At 41.4% G+C, this 14,249-nt stretch overlaps 1 long non-coding RNA gene across 4 annotated transcripts in view; it reads left to right on the top strand.

The window, feature by feature from the left end:
* The first annotated feature begins 1,424 nt into the window (after positions 1 to 1,424).
* Positions 1,425 to 14,249, top strand: part of LOC309623783 — a 48,145-nt gene continuing 35,320 nt past the window's right edge. For all 4 annotated transcript variants that reach the window (XR_014241636.1, XR_014241637.1, XR_014241638.1 and 1 more), the window contains exon 1: positions 1,425 to 4,026. This is a non-coding gene — a long non-coding RNA (uncharacterized lncRNA). The remainder of the gene's footprint in view (positions 4,027 to 14,249) is intronic.

Raw genomic sequence — 14,249 nt, 5'->3', positions numbered from 1 at the left:
CATATTCTGGGCCATTAAAAAAGCACTCAAGAAATATAAAAGAATTGAAATCATACAGAGGATGTTCACTGACCATGATGGAACCAATTTCAAAGCAATAACGTAAAAATGACTAGAAAATCTCCAAATAATTGGAAATTATTCAACACACTTATAAATAACCTATGGTAAAAATTGAAACCCTCAAAAAAATTTTTTTAAATAGACAAAAGTAATGAACATGAAAATACAGCACTTCAAAGTTTGTAGAATGGAAATAAAATAGTGCCAAGAGGGAAACTTATTGCACTATATGCTTATGTTAGAAGAGAAGAAATGTCTGAAATCAATAATCTGAGCTCCGCCTTAGGAAATTTTAAAAAGAAGAGAAGAGTAAATTTGGAGGATTGGAAGGAAGGTAATCATAAAAATAATGACAAATCAATGAATTCTAAACAAATACAACAGGGACTTCCCTGGTGGCACAATGGATAAAGACTCCGTGCTCCCAATGCAGGGAGCCCGGGTTCAATCCCTGGTCAGGGAACTAGATCCCACATGCATGCCACAGCTAAGAGTTTGCATGCTGCAACTGGGGAGCCCATGTGCTGCAACTAAGGAGCCTTGGAGCTGCAACTAAGGAGACCTGGAGCTGCAACTAAGGAGCCCACCTGCTGCAACTAAGACCCAGCAACCAAATAAATAAATATTTTTAAATAAATTAACAAATACAATAGAGAAAAGAGAACACATTATGATGAAGTAATATGACAGGAAATAAAATCCCTGATGAAGTAGAGACATACCATCTTTATCAATGGTTACAATATTGGAAAGAGCTGATTTTCACCCAAAATATTTGATTTAATGTAATATAGTTAAAACCATAATGTAATTTTTAGAAAGTAAAGATGTAGATTCTCAAATTCACAAGGAAGGGAATTTTTCAAGGAGAACTAAGACATTTTAGGTGGGGGAACATGAGAGAGAATATGGAAAATAGTAATATACCAAAATAATCTCCAGAGTTCATTATCAGAGGAAAAAACCAAAATACTGAATAAGAATACAGAGGCTCTAGAATCAATCCCTTGTTAATATAGAGGCTTACTGTTTGATAAAGTTGCCATTTCGTTTAGAATCTGCCTGCTTTGCATACCCTGTGAAACTGCACACAACATGTGATTCCATAAAAAAGATAAACCCCGTGGCTGTAAAATGCCTTAATCCCTGATGTCCTTTAGAGCTGTCTAAGCCAGAGATCCCCACGAGGCTGCTGAGTGACATCAACTAGACATGTAAGTTTCCTCACTGACCACCTCCCCTCTCTCTAGTGAGAGTTCCCTTGCCCTTCTACCCTTCTGAGTAGTGATTTCCACGCCATAACCTCTTCAAAATGTCATGCTCCCAGGTACCTCCCCTGCATGCATACTGGTCCAAGTATTGCCTAGTGAACCTTGTGTGTGCTGCTGCCACCTTGTGTGTGGTCATATCTTTTTTCTTGCTCAACCCTGAAATATTTCAAAACCCTTATGCTGGGTTGGATTGGCGTGGGAACATGTGAGAAATAGGTAGTCAGGAAGAACAACTAGTCTTGGCTTGAGCCCGTTTCTTCCTCCTACCAGGGCACCTTTGAGGACACTCCTGGGCACGTTTATCCTTCAATGCCTCATTTGAGAACTTGCCTGAGGAGCAATTTGCCCACTAACATTTTTTTCCAATTTACCCAATTTTCTCATTTAATAAGACTTACTCTATGAATAATTCCTTTCAAGTATACTTTTATTCAAGAGTATATTTCAAGCAAGCGGACAAAGCCAGATTCTGTTCTGGCGTCTTTAAGAGTCAATGACATAATAAAAAACAGCGGGGCGGGTGGGGGGGGAGGTGAGGTTCTGAGTAGGACTAAATCAAAAGACACTAAAAAGTCAATAACCTAATTGTTATAGGAAGGTGGATTGAATCCTAGTTTGAAAAAAGCCACCTACAAAAAGGAAATATTTGAAGACAGTTGGAATACGGTAAGTCCCCTACACACAAACCTTGAAGTTGAGTACTTTCAAAGATACGAACATGGGTTCGCATGTCCAATCATGTAAGTTAGTTCACGTGTCTGGCATACATTGTCACGTGCGTGCATCCTCTACAAGTGGTTATGCTTTTGTGTACTTTACTGTACAGTACCGTATCGAGTACAGTAGCACAGCATCTTTATTTCAAGCCCAGATGTCTGGAAGCAAGTGTAAAAGCAGCGGTGATGTAGCTGGTACAGCAAAGAAGCACCAAGGGATAAAAATGAAAAAAAAAAGTGAAAATAATTGAGAAAGTGGAGGCAAAAAGATGTTTTTTATGTATTATTTGTGTGAAAAGTATTATAAATCTATTACAGTACAGTACTACATAGCCAATTGTGTTACTTGGGTACTTAGGCTAACTTTGTTGGACTTATGAACAAATTGGACTCCCCAGTGGCTTTAAGGGAAATGTTTTATAGACAAAGTGAGGAAGAGGGTCATGCTGCACAATTCTCTAATTGGTGGATGGTGAGGTAACAGGGTGGTATTTCAGGAGTTAACAGCATCAACTTTCTGGTTCCAGCCACTCTGGGGTCCATGTGTTTGTGGTCAGCATACAGTTAACTTCTTCCACCTGGTGGGAGTTTTATTATCAGAAAAACAACTCAAAGATACAGCTCAGATTATTAAATATACCCTTGAGGAGGAACTCAGGTCCTTGACTTTGTTTTCTGGCTAAACTATTATTATTTTGTCTTGCTTGACCCTTTTCCTTTGTTTCAGCATTCTCCCCCTTCTCTTATTAAATTTGCTCTTTGGAACTCCGGGAAGGCCTAGGAGGCTAAAGATTTTCTACAATATAAACATCAGGTGGGGGATACAGGGGTATCCCTGTAAAGTCCCCACAGGTTCTGCTTGGTTTGATATGGACTGAATATTAGATGATACCAAAATAGTCTCAACTTTTGAAGCGTGGTATTGGTATTATGGTTACACAGGACAATGTCCTGATTCTGGGTGATTCATGCTGATATATTTAATGGTGAAGTGTCATGATATTTTCAACTTTCAAATGGTTCAGAAAAAAATTATATCTACATCTACATGCAGTCAGTTCTGCTATAATGCTTTTTTGAAAACATGATATTTTTCTGGGTATAGATAAATTTGGAAACAATTTGAACATAATGTAAATTTTATGTTTGCTTATGTGCAATTTCATCTGCAAGGCACACAAGAGAAACTGGAGTTAACTGCAGAAAACTGCACCCAGGTGAACCTAGCTGCTCAGAAATACACAGAACACATGCGCACAGCTCAAGACACTGCCAGCTCATTCAGTGCCTCTCAGGTGTTATGAAGGATCCCCATATCCATCTGGGTTCTGACTTTCTGTGTGATTTTAGGTAACTCTCCTTCCACCTCTTCATTATAACTCACAAGTGTCAATACTTCTAATGATCACTTCTACAAGCAAAGGACAGGCCTCTTTCAAGGTAAAGTGCTCTGTTTCTTGTAGTGCTTTTGTATTTCTTAACCATTCAATATAGGTAAGATGCTGTTTTATTAGATTCCTTTTCTTTTTCAGTGTCAGTGACAAGTTTTGAGTGTTGAACCCCACCCAATCCCATTTTTCCCATAAGCCCTGTGGCTTTCACTGTGTGATTATGCGTAATATTGGTTAGGAACACCTATGAAAAAGTCTTGTTTAAAAGCAAACTTCCCTGGAGGGGGCAAGTTCCAGCCCACTGGCTGAAACTCATTATGTTCAACCACGTGACCTTCTGCCCTGCTGTCACTCAGGGAAAGGGGGTGGGTTCTCATGAATTGTCCAATCAGGGGCGCAGCATGGGAAGGTGGGTGGGGCAACACTTAGCCGACCACATAGGGGCTCCTGGAGGTGCTCAGTGTCGCGTTTCATCTGCTCTCCCGGTTCCCAGGTGTCTCTCTGCAGCGTATATGATGCTGTGAACTGCAGAGGCGGCAGGAGTGGAAGGGAGGACCCCAGGGGGACCCCAGAAGCCAGGAAATGGTGAGTTGAGGGGCCAGGTGTCCCAGGACAGGGAGGAGGGGTTGAGTCGGAACCTGCCACTGTGGGACCCGAACCCTGCTGCGGTCAACTCCGGAGTCTGCAGACCTAAGTCCGCCCGGGGCTCAGCTCAGACCTAAGCCCCCTCCAGCTCTCAGCGCGGGGGCTGGGCCAGCAGCCGAGACTTCGGGCGTCCTGTCCCATCACTGTGCGTGGTGACTTTGGTCCCGGAGCCTCTCTGGGCAGCTCTGCGCCCGCAACCCGTCTCTCCTCAGATTGTGCATTGACCTCGGGTAGAGTCTTCAGACTCTGTGTCTGGTCTTTAAGTGTGGGTGGAGCTTTAGTCTGTGGGGACCCCAGTGCCACCTTTCTCCCCAAGAGGACCCGTTTTCTCCGGAGTTTTCCAAATGTTTGGGGAAGCAGAGTCGCAAATCCACGAACCTGTCGCCCTAGCCTAGCTCTTCCTAGGGCTGGCATTAAATCCATAAATTCCAGGTCCCTCCCCGCCTTCCCAAAGCCAACTGTGTCTCTAATTCACAGCATCATTATCAAATATTTGTCCTCCGTGGTGCATGTCAAACAGACGCGGTTTTTTTTTTTTCCAGGGCGGAAAATTTATGCGTTCACTTATTTAGTAATAAAATCAATAGTATTATTAATGGAAATAAAAATTATTTAATGCTCACCATATATCAGGGACTGTGCATACACCTTACACAGATCTCATTTAATCCTAACACCTAATAAATATTAAGCTCACTTTTTAGAAGCAAACATTGAAGGATCCAAGAAGTTAAATTCTTACACAAGGTCCCACAGCTACTCTTTGGCAGAGGGGGATGCGGAATTTTGTCATTTTCCCACAGCCAGTGAATGGCTCATGTTTAAAGGTGTAGTTTTTGGTTTGTGGATACTTTACCACGAGAGGAAAGCAGAGAATAACCACCTGTAACTAGGCTGTATGAAATCCTTGGGTGTCTCCCCCCAGAGTCTTTCCTGGGCACAGACATCCGTATCCTATGGGAAGCCCTTGGGTGTAGCTACCCCTTGAGAAATGTTCCTGCTCCTCCATGGGTTTGTCACCCTAAAAAGTTTTATTCACTTTTTAGTCACCGTTTTACAGTAACTGTAAACTAAAGAAAGGTGAATTTCAGAAAAGTAAAATATAACATTAGTACATTGCCTGTGTTAAAATTTGTTTCCCTTTTTTCCTGCCCTTAGCGGGTGTTTCTGACATCTATTGCTTACTTTTGGGTGCTTTCGAATGTATCAATAATTCCAGGGCTTAGGCTTGCAGAGCAGAAGTGCTCAAGTATGATTGTTTACAAAACAGTTTCTTCCCATGGAAATAATAACCAGCATCATTATTTTCTGGAATCAATAGATACTTGTGGCTTTTCTTCTTCTTTTTTTTTTTTAACATCTTTATTGGAGTATAATTGCTTTACAATGATGTTAGTTTCTGCTTTATAACAAAGTGAATCAGTTATACATATACATATGTTCCCATATCTCTTCCCTCTTGTGTCTCCCTCCCTCCCACCCTTCCCATCCCACCCCGCCAGGCGGTCACAAAGCACAGGGCCGATCTCCCTGTGCTATGCGGCTGCTTTCCACTAGCTATCTATTTTACGTTTGGTAGTGTATATATGTCCATGTTGTGGCTTTTCTTGTTGAGCTAGCAGAATGCCTTACAATCTTCATTTTTTTTTCCTTCTTCATTTTCCACGAAGTGTTGTGTTGCTGTCTTTGCATTTGAAGAAACAGTCACCTCTTCCAGTTTTTACTGACTGGCTTTGGGAGAGAAACACCGTCACCATTCAACCCAGATGGATATTCTGAGCTTCTCTCAGGCTTTTTCTGTGGATGCCCACTTCATGCCTCTTGTTCCCTCTTTTGGACAGAATTCTTAAGATTCTATGCCTTTCCCTGATCCCTCACATCCAGGCTGGGTGCTGTGTTTGCTTCCCCTGAAATGCTCACGTTTGTATGTCTTCCCAATCCCACCTAGTCAAGCCGGCTACATGTGTGTGCTTATGAGCTACAGGTGTGTGTTTACTGTGCAGTCTTGCGCTCCTCATCTGGGGGTCACGTGAGGAGCCAGACATAGGGTGTGGGTTGATGTATATGGAGCACTGGGTGTGCCCATGGGCCAGTTGGAAGCGTCTGCAGGCAGAGTATCGCAAGCAGCTGGTGTGCAAGGCTCCTGATGCATTTAGCGAGCAATTAGTAGGGTCTGCAGCCCTTTTTTGGATTTCCAAGCCCTGCTTGGTGTGAGTCCTCATGACTTCCTGGTACCAGCCTTCCAGCCACTCATCCATGCTGACCCCCTTGGTATTCTTTTTTTTTTTTTAATTAATTAATTAATTAATTTTTGGCTGCGTTGGGTCTTTGCTGCGCGCGGGCTTTCTCTAGTTGTGGCGAGTGGGGGCTGCTCTTCATTGCGGTGCGTGAGCTTCTCATTGCGGTGGCTTCTCTTGTTGCGGAGCACGGGCTCTAGGGCACGCGGACTTCAGTAGTTGTGGCTCGCGGGCTCTAGAGCGCAGGCTCAGTAGTTGTGGCGCACGGGCTTAGTTGCTCCATGACATGTAGGATCTTCCCGGACCAGGGATCGAACCTATGTCCCCTGCATTGGCAGGTGGATTCTTAACCACTGTGCCACCAGGGAAGCCCAGTTTAGTTTTGTTTTGTTTTTTAATCCACTGTGACAGGTTTTTTTTGTTTCACTTATTGTATTTAGACCACTGATGTTTAAAGTGATTATTGATATAGGTCGATTAATATCTACCATATTTTTACCATTTTTTATTTGTTGCCCTTGTTCTTTGTTTCTCTTTTGTCTTCCACTTTTCTTCTGTCTTCTCTACCTTTTAGGGGACATTTTACTTGATTCCATTTTTTCTCTTCTCTTAGCATATCATTATAACTTTTTTTTTTTTTTACATTTTTAGTCATTGCCCTTGAGTTTGTAGTATACATTTACAACTAACCCAACTCTTCTCTGAAGTAATACCATAACATTTCACTGGATGTGCAAATTCTCTCCCTTGCCCCTTGTAACATTTCTGTCATTCATTTCACTCATCCAAAAGCTATAATTACTGAATATGTTGCTGCTATTATTATTTTCAACAAAATGTTATGTCAGATTAATTAAGAATAACAAAAACAATTTAATTATTACCTTCATTTGTTCCTTCTCTAACACTTAACCTTTATCATTTACCTTCTTCCTGATGAATTTCTTTTAACATTTCTTGCAAAGCGGGGGTATTGGTGACAAATTCCCTCAATTTTTTTGGAAGTCTTTATTTCTCCCTCACTTGAAAGATAATTTTGCTTGACACAAAATTCTAGTTGGGTGGTTTCTCTTTCAACACACTGTGTTTCACAAAACTCTCTTCCTGCTTGCATGGTTTCTGAAAAGAAAAGTCCAATTTACTTCTTATCCTTGTTTCTCTGTAACTAAGGTTTTTTTTTCCCTGACATTTCAAGACTTTTTTTGTTTTTGATTTTTCTTGAGTTTGAATATATATTTCTAGGTGTGCATTTTTAGGGTTTTTATCCTGTTTGGTGACCTCTGAGCTGCCTACATCTCTATTTTGGTATCCATTATTAATCTGGGGGAAAATCTCACTCATCATTGTTTTACGTATCCTGTTTATTTCTTCTGCTTCATGTATTCCCATTTTGTATATGTTACACCTTTTTTAATTGTCCCAAAGCTCTTGGATTTCTGTTCTGTCTTTTTACCCTTTTCTTATCTTTGCATTTCAGTTCAGAAAGTTCTAGTGACGGCTCCTCAAGGTTGCTGATTCTTTTTTCTCACACATTTCCACTGTAATGGTCAGGTCCCCCCCAAAAAGGAATTCTTTATTTTTGTTCTGTTCTTTTGTTTTCTTAAAAATTTCTTTGCTTTCCCTTTGGTTCTTTTTTAGAGTTTCCAGCTCTGCACATGTTACCTATCTGTTCTTGCAGGTCATCCATTATTTCCATTAGAGCACTTAGCATATGAATCATGGTTGCTTTAAATGACTGGTCTGATAATTCCAGCATATATCTGCTACATCTGAATCAGGTTCTTTTGCTTGTCCTAATCCCAGAGATGTGTTGGGGTTTTTTTTTTCTCTCTCTTTTTTTCCCCTCCTTTTTTTGGTTATTTTTTTAGGAGATGTGTTTTTTAAGTCTTTTATTGTGCCTTTTAATCTTTTGTTGAATACCAGACATGACGTACCGTGAAAAGGAACTGAGGTTTTTAGGCCTGTAGTATGAGATTTTAGGTTTATCTGACTAGGGTTTGGAGTTGTTTATTATTTGCTGTGGCTGTCAGAGGCCAAAATATCTTCAGGTGTCCTTGCTTTTGTCTCCCATGTCATCTTTAGGAGTACTATAGAGACTTGTAAATAAGTTCTGAAACATACAGTTCTGTCAGTGTTTTATACTGTTATTAGGTGTCTTCTTGATGTGGTGGTACGTTGAGGGTGGAAAGGAAATGTTTTATAGTCCCATGATTGGGTCTCAGTATGTGACCATAGTCTGTGACCTTCTATGGTATAAGAAAGATATTTGGTCTTTGTCCATGGTTCTTAGCAAAGACCTCCTAAAGCCCTTGGAATTTCCCATGTGATAGTAGCATCTTACATTCTAATGAGGCAACTGTTGCCAGAACCATAGATGATTTCATGATGGGGGATGGTTACCAGGAAGAACAAGCTATGATTAGAGGCTTAGAACTTCCAGCCCAGCCCACCCTCAAGCCCCCAGTGTTGAAAACTCCATCAAAACCCCTAAACTTTGGGATTCAGAGATATCTGGGTTGGTGAACACATCACTGTGCTGGGAGGCTGTCATGCCAGGAGAGGGCATGGAACCTTCCTACCCCTGTTCCCCTACTTTGCCCTGTGCACCCTTTCCATTTGGCTGTGCCTGACTTGTATCTTTTAAAATAAACTGATAATAATAAGTAAAGCATTTTTCTTAGTTCTAATAGTCGTTCTATCAAATGAACAAACATGAGGGGTTATAGGGAACTTCTGAATTTGTAGTCAGCCATCCAGAAATGTGTGTGGCCTGGGCCTTGCATTTGCAGCTGGCATCTGACATGGGGGCAGTCTTGTGGTGTTGCAGGAAGGGTAACCCCTTCCAGGGCCTGAGAATGGGCTCCTGTCTAACACTCAGAAATGAATTGTCCAAGGAGACACACATGCTGACAAAGCGAGAGATTTCATTGGGAAGGGGCACCCAGGTGGAGAGCAGCAGGGTAAGGGAACCCAGAAGAACTGCTCTGCCACATAGCTCAAAGTCTCACGTTTTATAGTAATGGGGTTCGTTTCTGGGTTGTCCCTGGCCGATCATTCTGACTCAGGGTCCTTCCTGGTGGCACGCCCATCGCTCAGCCAAGATGGATTCCAGTGAGAAGGATTCTGGGAGGTTGGTAAGATATATGGACTGGCATCTCTTCTCTCCTTTTGACCTTTCCCAAATTCTTGCGGTTGGTGGTAGCTTGTTAGTTCTGCATTCCTTACCAGAACCTCCTGTTGTAAGATAACTCATTGCAAGTGGTTACTATCGTGTCTGGCCAGGGTGGGCAGTTATGGTCAGAGGTTCCCCCAACAACAGGACTGGGCCCTTCAACTGTGGAATCTGGTGTTAATTTTGGTTAGTGGTAGAATTGAGTTGTAAGACACCCAGTTGGAATTGGAGAGCTGGTGAAGTGGTTTCGGAAAACACACCACGTGTTTGCTGTTGGGGTTTAAACAAAACAAAACAAAACTCTCAACCTCACAACTCTTTCTGAGGTCCCTCTCTCCCTCAACTTAGGTCAAGCAGAAAGGCTAGAGGAGACTCAAGTTAGCAATTTCCCCTGTTGCCAAAAAAACCTTGGCTCTCTGTGCACTGATGCTGAACAGGAATATGGAGACAGAGTTTTTGGAGGAAAAGAAAGATAGCTTTTAATTCTTTGCCAGTCAAAGGGGAAAACACAGCAGGCTAGCGCCTCAAGAACTGTGCCCTCACTTCCCGAGGAATCAGAGGAGATCTTATAGGTGGGGCTCGAAGTCCGGGGGTGTATGATAAGGATCGAAGTCATGAAGGTCTTGCATTTTTCTTCTTCTTGCATTATTTCAAAACAGTCACATCTGGCGTCAGGCGGCCCGACCCGGTAACTGGGCCTGTTTGTCTCTGGCTTATTGGCCTGTGACCTTCTTTCTGAAATGCAAAAAGCGACAAGGGGTGACTTGTTACAAGGGAGTGCAGGGAGCTTAAACACCAGGTGCAGGATGTAATTTACATCACACAGAGTTAGGGGGTGATAGGTGCAGGATGTAATTCACATAGTGTCAGGTAGTGATAGGTTAGCTTTGTGAAGGATGAATCTAGTTACAGACACTACAGATTAGTAACAGTTAAAATATAGCTAGGAGTGATTAACTCTTTCAGGCCTGTTGGTTTCTTCTCTAGGCTGATCACTGTTCCCTGTACTTTCCTTGTTCTCAGGAGAGGAAAAACTCCATTTCTATTTTTGCTGCAACAAATTCCCCACTGCCAGTTCATTCCCTCCATATCAGTGGAGGAAGGGAAACGGGCATCATTCTTGTCTGGCTGAGGACAAAACTTCAGTTTTGCTCCACTTGACAAACACCAGCTGTCTGGCCCAGGGGCCCATCTATCTCCTAGTTCACCCTCCCACCATGTCAGTTAGGCACTGGTAAAACAGAATCTTTTGAGGACAGGCATTGTTAAGAGCAGAATATTGTGGGCATATTTCAAAATTTCTATTTTACTGTCTCTCCAATTTTGGAGACAGCAGTCGGCCCTGTGATTAATGGTTTGATAGATCCGAGTCGTTAATTTTAAGTTTGTTTGCTTTTTTCTGGTGAGGATTATAGGAATGTCCCCTTCTAAGCTCTTTACATGCCAGATGAGAATCTAGAAGTCTGACTCCATTTTTTAATGTTTGACTGCTGACAACTTTTAAAGCCTCATCCTTCCTTCTCCTGGTGCCCCACATCTGTACAAGATGACAAGAAGCCCTGGGTGCTTACTTCTTTGGTGCTGGTAAGAGATTAAATCCTTGGTAGCCCCTGCCTTTGTGTGCAAAATCTCACACTAGCCCACCTCCTAATCTCAATTAAAACAAACAAACAAACAAACAAAAAACCTCAGGCCAAAATTTGCAGCAACATGGATGGACCTAGAGATTCTCATACTGAGTGAAGTAAGTCAGACAGAGAAAGACAAATATATTATATCGCTTATATGTGGAATCTAAAAAAATGGCACAAATGAACTTATTTATAAAATAGAAATAGAGTCACAGATGTGAAAAACAAACACAGTTACTGGGGGGAAAGGGGGGTGGGGAAGGTTAAATTGGGAGATTGGGATTGACATATACACACTAACATATATAAAATAGGGGGACTTCCCTGGTGGTCCAGTGGTGAAGACTCTCCACTTCCAATGCAGGAGGCACAGGTTCAATCCCTGGTCTGGGAACTAAGATCCCATGTGCTGTGTGGTGCGGCCAAAAAATTTTTTTAAATTAAATAAAATAGATAACTAATAGGGACCTACTATATAGCACAGGGAACCCTACTCAGGACTCTGTAATGACCTATATGGGAAAAGAATCTAAAAAAGAGTGGATATATATTTATGTATAATTGATTCACTTTGCTGTACAGCAGAAACTAACACACATTGTAAATCAACTATATTCCAATAAAAATTTAAAAAACAAAAAACAAAAAACTCAGGCCAGGCTCCTTTCCTTGTTCTGTCAAGGCACTTCCCACCTACTTAAGAGGCCTTCCCTGCCCTCCCCAGACACTTCCATTATGGAAGTAATAAACTCTTTCATACGTTCTTGGCAGTAATGTGTTGTCAATCAAACCTAGGGTAGGGACCCACCTAACACAGTAGGTTACCATAACGGTTATAGAAGGGGTAAGGTATTGTCAACTGAAAAAAAATATTCACAGCCTGAAAATTGAGACTTGTGTTTTCTTCCGTGGACATACTGAGGACTTCAAGTCCGGGAGGCAGCATTTCAAGTAACCCTGAGAAAACTGCTCTGAGGAGGCGAGGCGGGGAGCTAGGATATATAGGAGTTTTGCAACAAGGGGCAGGTAGTAGGAACAAAAGATTACTGTTAATAAAAGAAAACTAGGTACAGTAAGTCCCGTACATAAGAATGAGTTCTGATTCTGAGAGCACGTTTATCAGTCCAACTTGTTTGTAAGTCCAACAAAGTTAGTCTAGGTATCCAACTAACACAATCGGCTATAATAGTACTGTACTGTAATAGGTTTATAATACTTTTCACACAAATAATACATAAAAAAACAAAGAATAAATAAAACATTTTTAATCTTACAGTACAGTACCTTGAAAAGTACAGTAGTACAGTACAACAGCTGGCATACAGGGGCTGGCATCGAGTGAACACGCAAAAAGAGTTACTGACTGGAGGAGGGAGAGGAGGTGGGAGATGGTAGAGCTGAAGGATCGTCAGCAATAGGAGGTGGAGAGCAAGCTGCAGTTTCACTCACACCTAACGTTGATGGAACGCTCATTTGCATCTTTGAAAGTTCGAAACTTGAAGGGTCGTTTGCAGGGACTTACTGTATCTCAAGTTAAGGAATTTAGCGCTTTTCTATGTACGGGAAGATGCAAGAGTCTGGGCTCACTGAAATCATTCCTTTTTTTTTTTTTTAACATCTTTATTGGAGTATAATTGCTTTACAATGGTGTGTTAGTTTCTGCTTTATAACAAAGTGAATCAGTTATACATATACATAGGTTCCCATATCTCTTCCCTCTTGCATCTCCCTCCCTCCCACCCTCCCTATCCCACCCCTCTAGGTGGTCACAAAGCACCGAGCTGATCTCCCTGTGCTATGCAGTTGCTTCCCACTAGCTATCTATTTTATGCTTGGTAGTGTATATGTGTCCATGCCACTCTCTCACTTTATCACATCTTACCCTTCCCCCTCCCCATATCCTCAAGTCCATTCTCTAGTAGGTCTGTGTCTTTATTCCCGTCTTGCCCCTAGGTTCTTCATGACCTTTTTTTTTTTTCCTTAGATTCCATATATACGTGTTAGCATACTGTTTTTGTTTTTCTCTTTCTGACTTACTTCACTCTGTATGACAGACTCTAACTCCATCCACCTCACTACAAATAACTCCAATTCGTTTCTTTTTATGGCTGAGTAATATTCCATTGTATATATGTGCCACATCTTTATCCATTCATCCGATGATGGACACTTAGATTGCTTCCATGTCCTGTCTATTGTAAATAGAGCTGCAGTGAACATTTTGGTACATGACACTTTTTGAATTATGGTTTTCTCAGGGTGTATGCCCAGTAGTGGGATTGCTGGGTCGTATGGTATTTCTATTTTTAGTTTTTTAAGGAACCTCCATACTGTTCTCCATAGTGGCTGTATCAATATACATTCCCACCAACAGTGCAAGAGTGTTCCCTTCTCTCCACACCCTCTCCAGCATTTATTGTTTCTAGATTTTTTGATGATGGCCATTCTGACCGGTGTGAGATGATATCTCATTGTAGTTTTGAGTTGCATTTCTCTAATGATTAATGATGTTGAGCATTCTTTCATGTGTTTGTTGGCAATCTGTATATCTTCTTTGGAGAAATGTCTATTTAGGTCTTCTGCCCATTTTTGGATTGGGTTGTTTGTTTTTTTGTTATTGAGCTGCATGAGCTGCTTGTAAATCTTGCAGATTAATCCTTTGTCAGTTGCTTCATTTGCAAATATTTTCTCCCATTCTGAGGGTTGTCTTTTCGTCTTGTTTATGGTTTCCTTTGCTGTGCAAAAGCTTTGAAGTTTCATTAGGTCCCATTTGTTTATTTTTGTTTTTATTTCCATTTCTCTAGGAGCTGGGTCAAAAAGGATGTTGCTGTGATTTATGTCATAGAGTGTTCTGCCTCTGTTTTCCTCTAAGAGTTTGATAGTGTCTGGCCTTACATTTAGGTCTTTAATCCAATTTGAGTTTATTTTTGTATATGGTGTTAGGGAGTGTTCTAATTTCATACTTTTACATGTACCTGTCCAGTTTTCCCAGCACCACTTATTGAAGAGGCTGTCTTTTCTCTACCGTATATGCTTGCCTCCTTTATCAAAGATAAGGTGACCATATGTGCGTGGGTTTATCTCTGGGCTTTCTATCCTGTTCCATTGATCTATGTTTCTGTT

The sequence above is a fragment of the Balaenoptera borealis genome (assembly GCF_965194805.1).
Source record: "Balaenoptera borealis genome assembly, chromosome: 2".
Lineage (NCBI taxonomy): Eukaryota > Metazoa > Chordata > Mammalia > Artiodactyla > Balaenopteridae > Balaenoptera > Balaenoptera borealis.
Note: the sequence above shows the minus strand (reverse complement) of the source record. Positions and strands in the feature narration are given on the sequence as shown.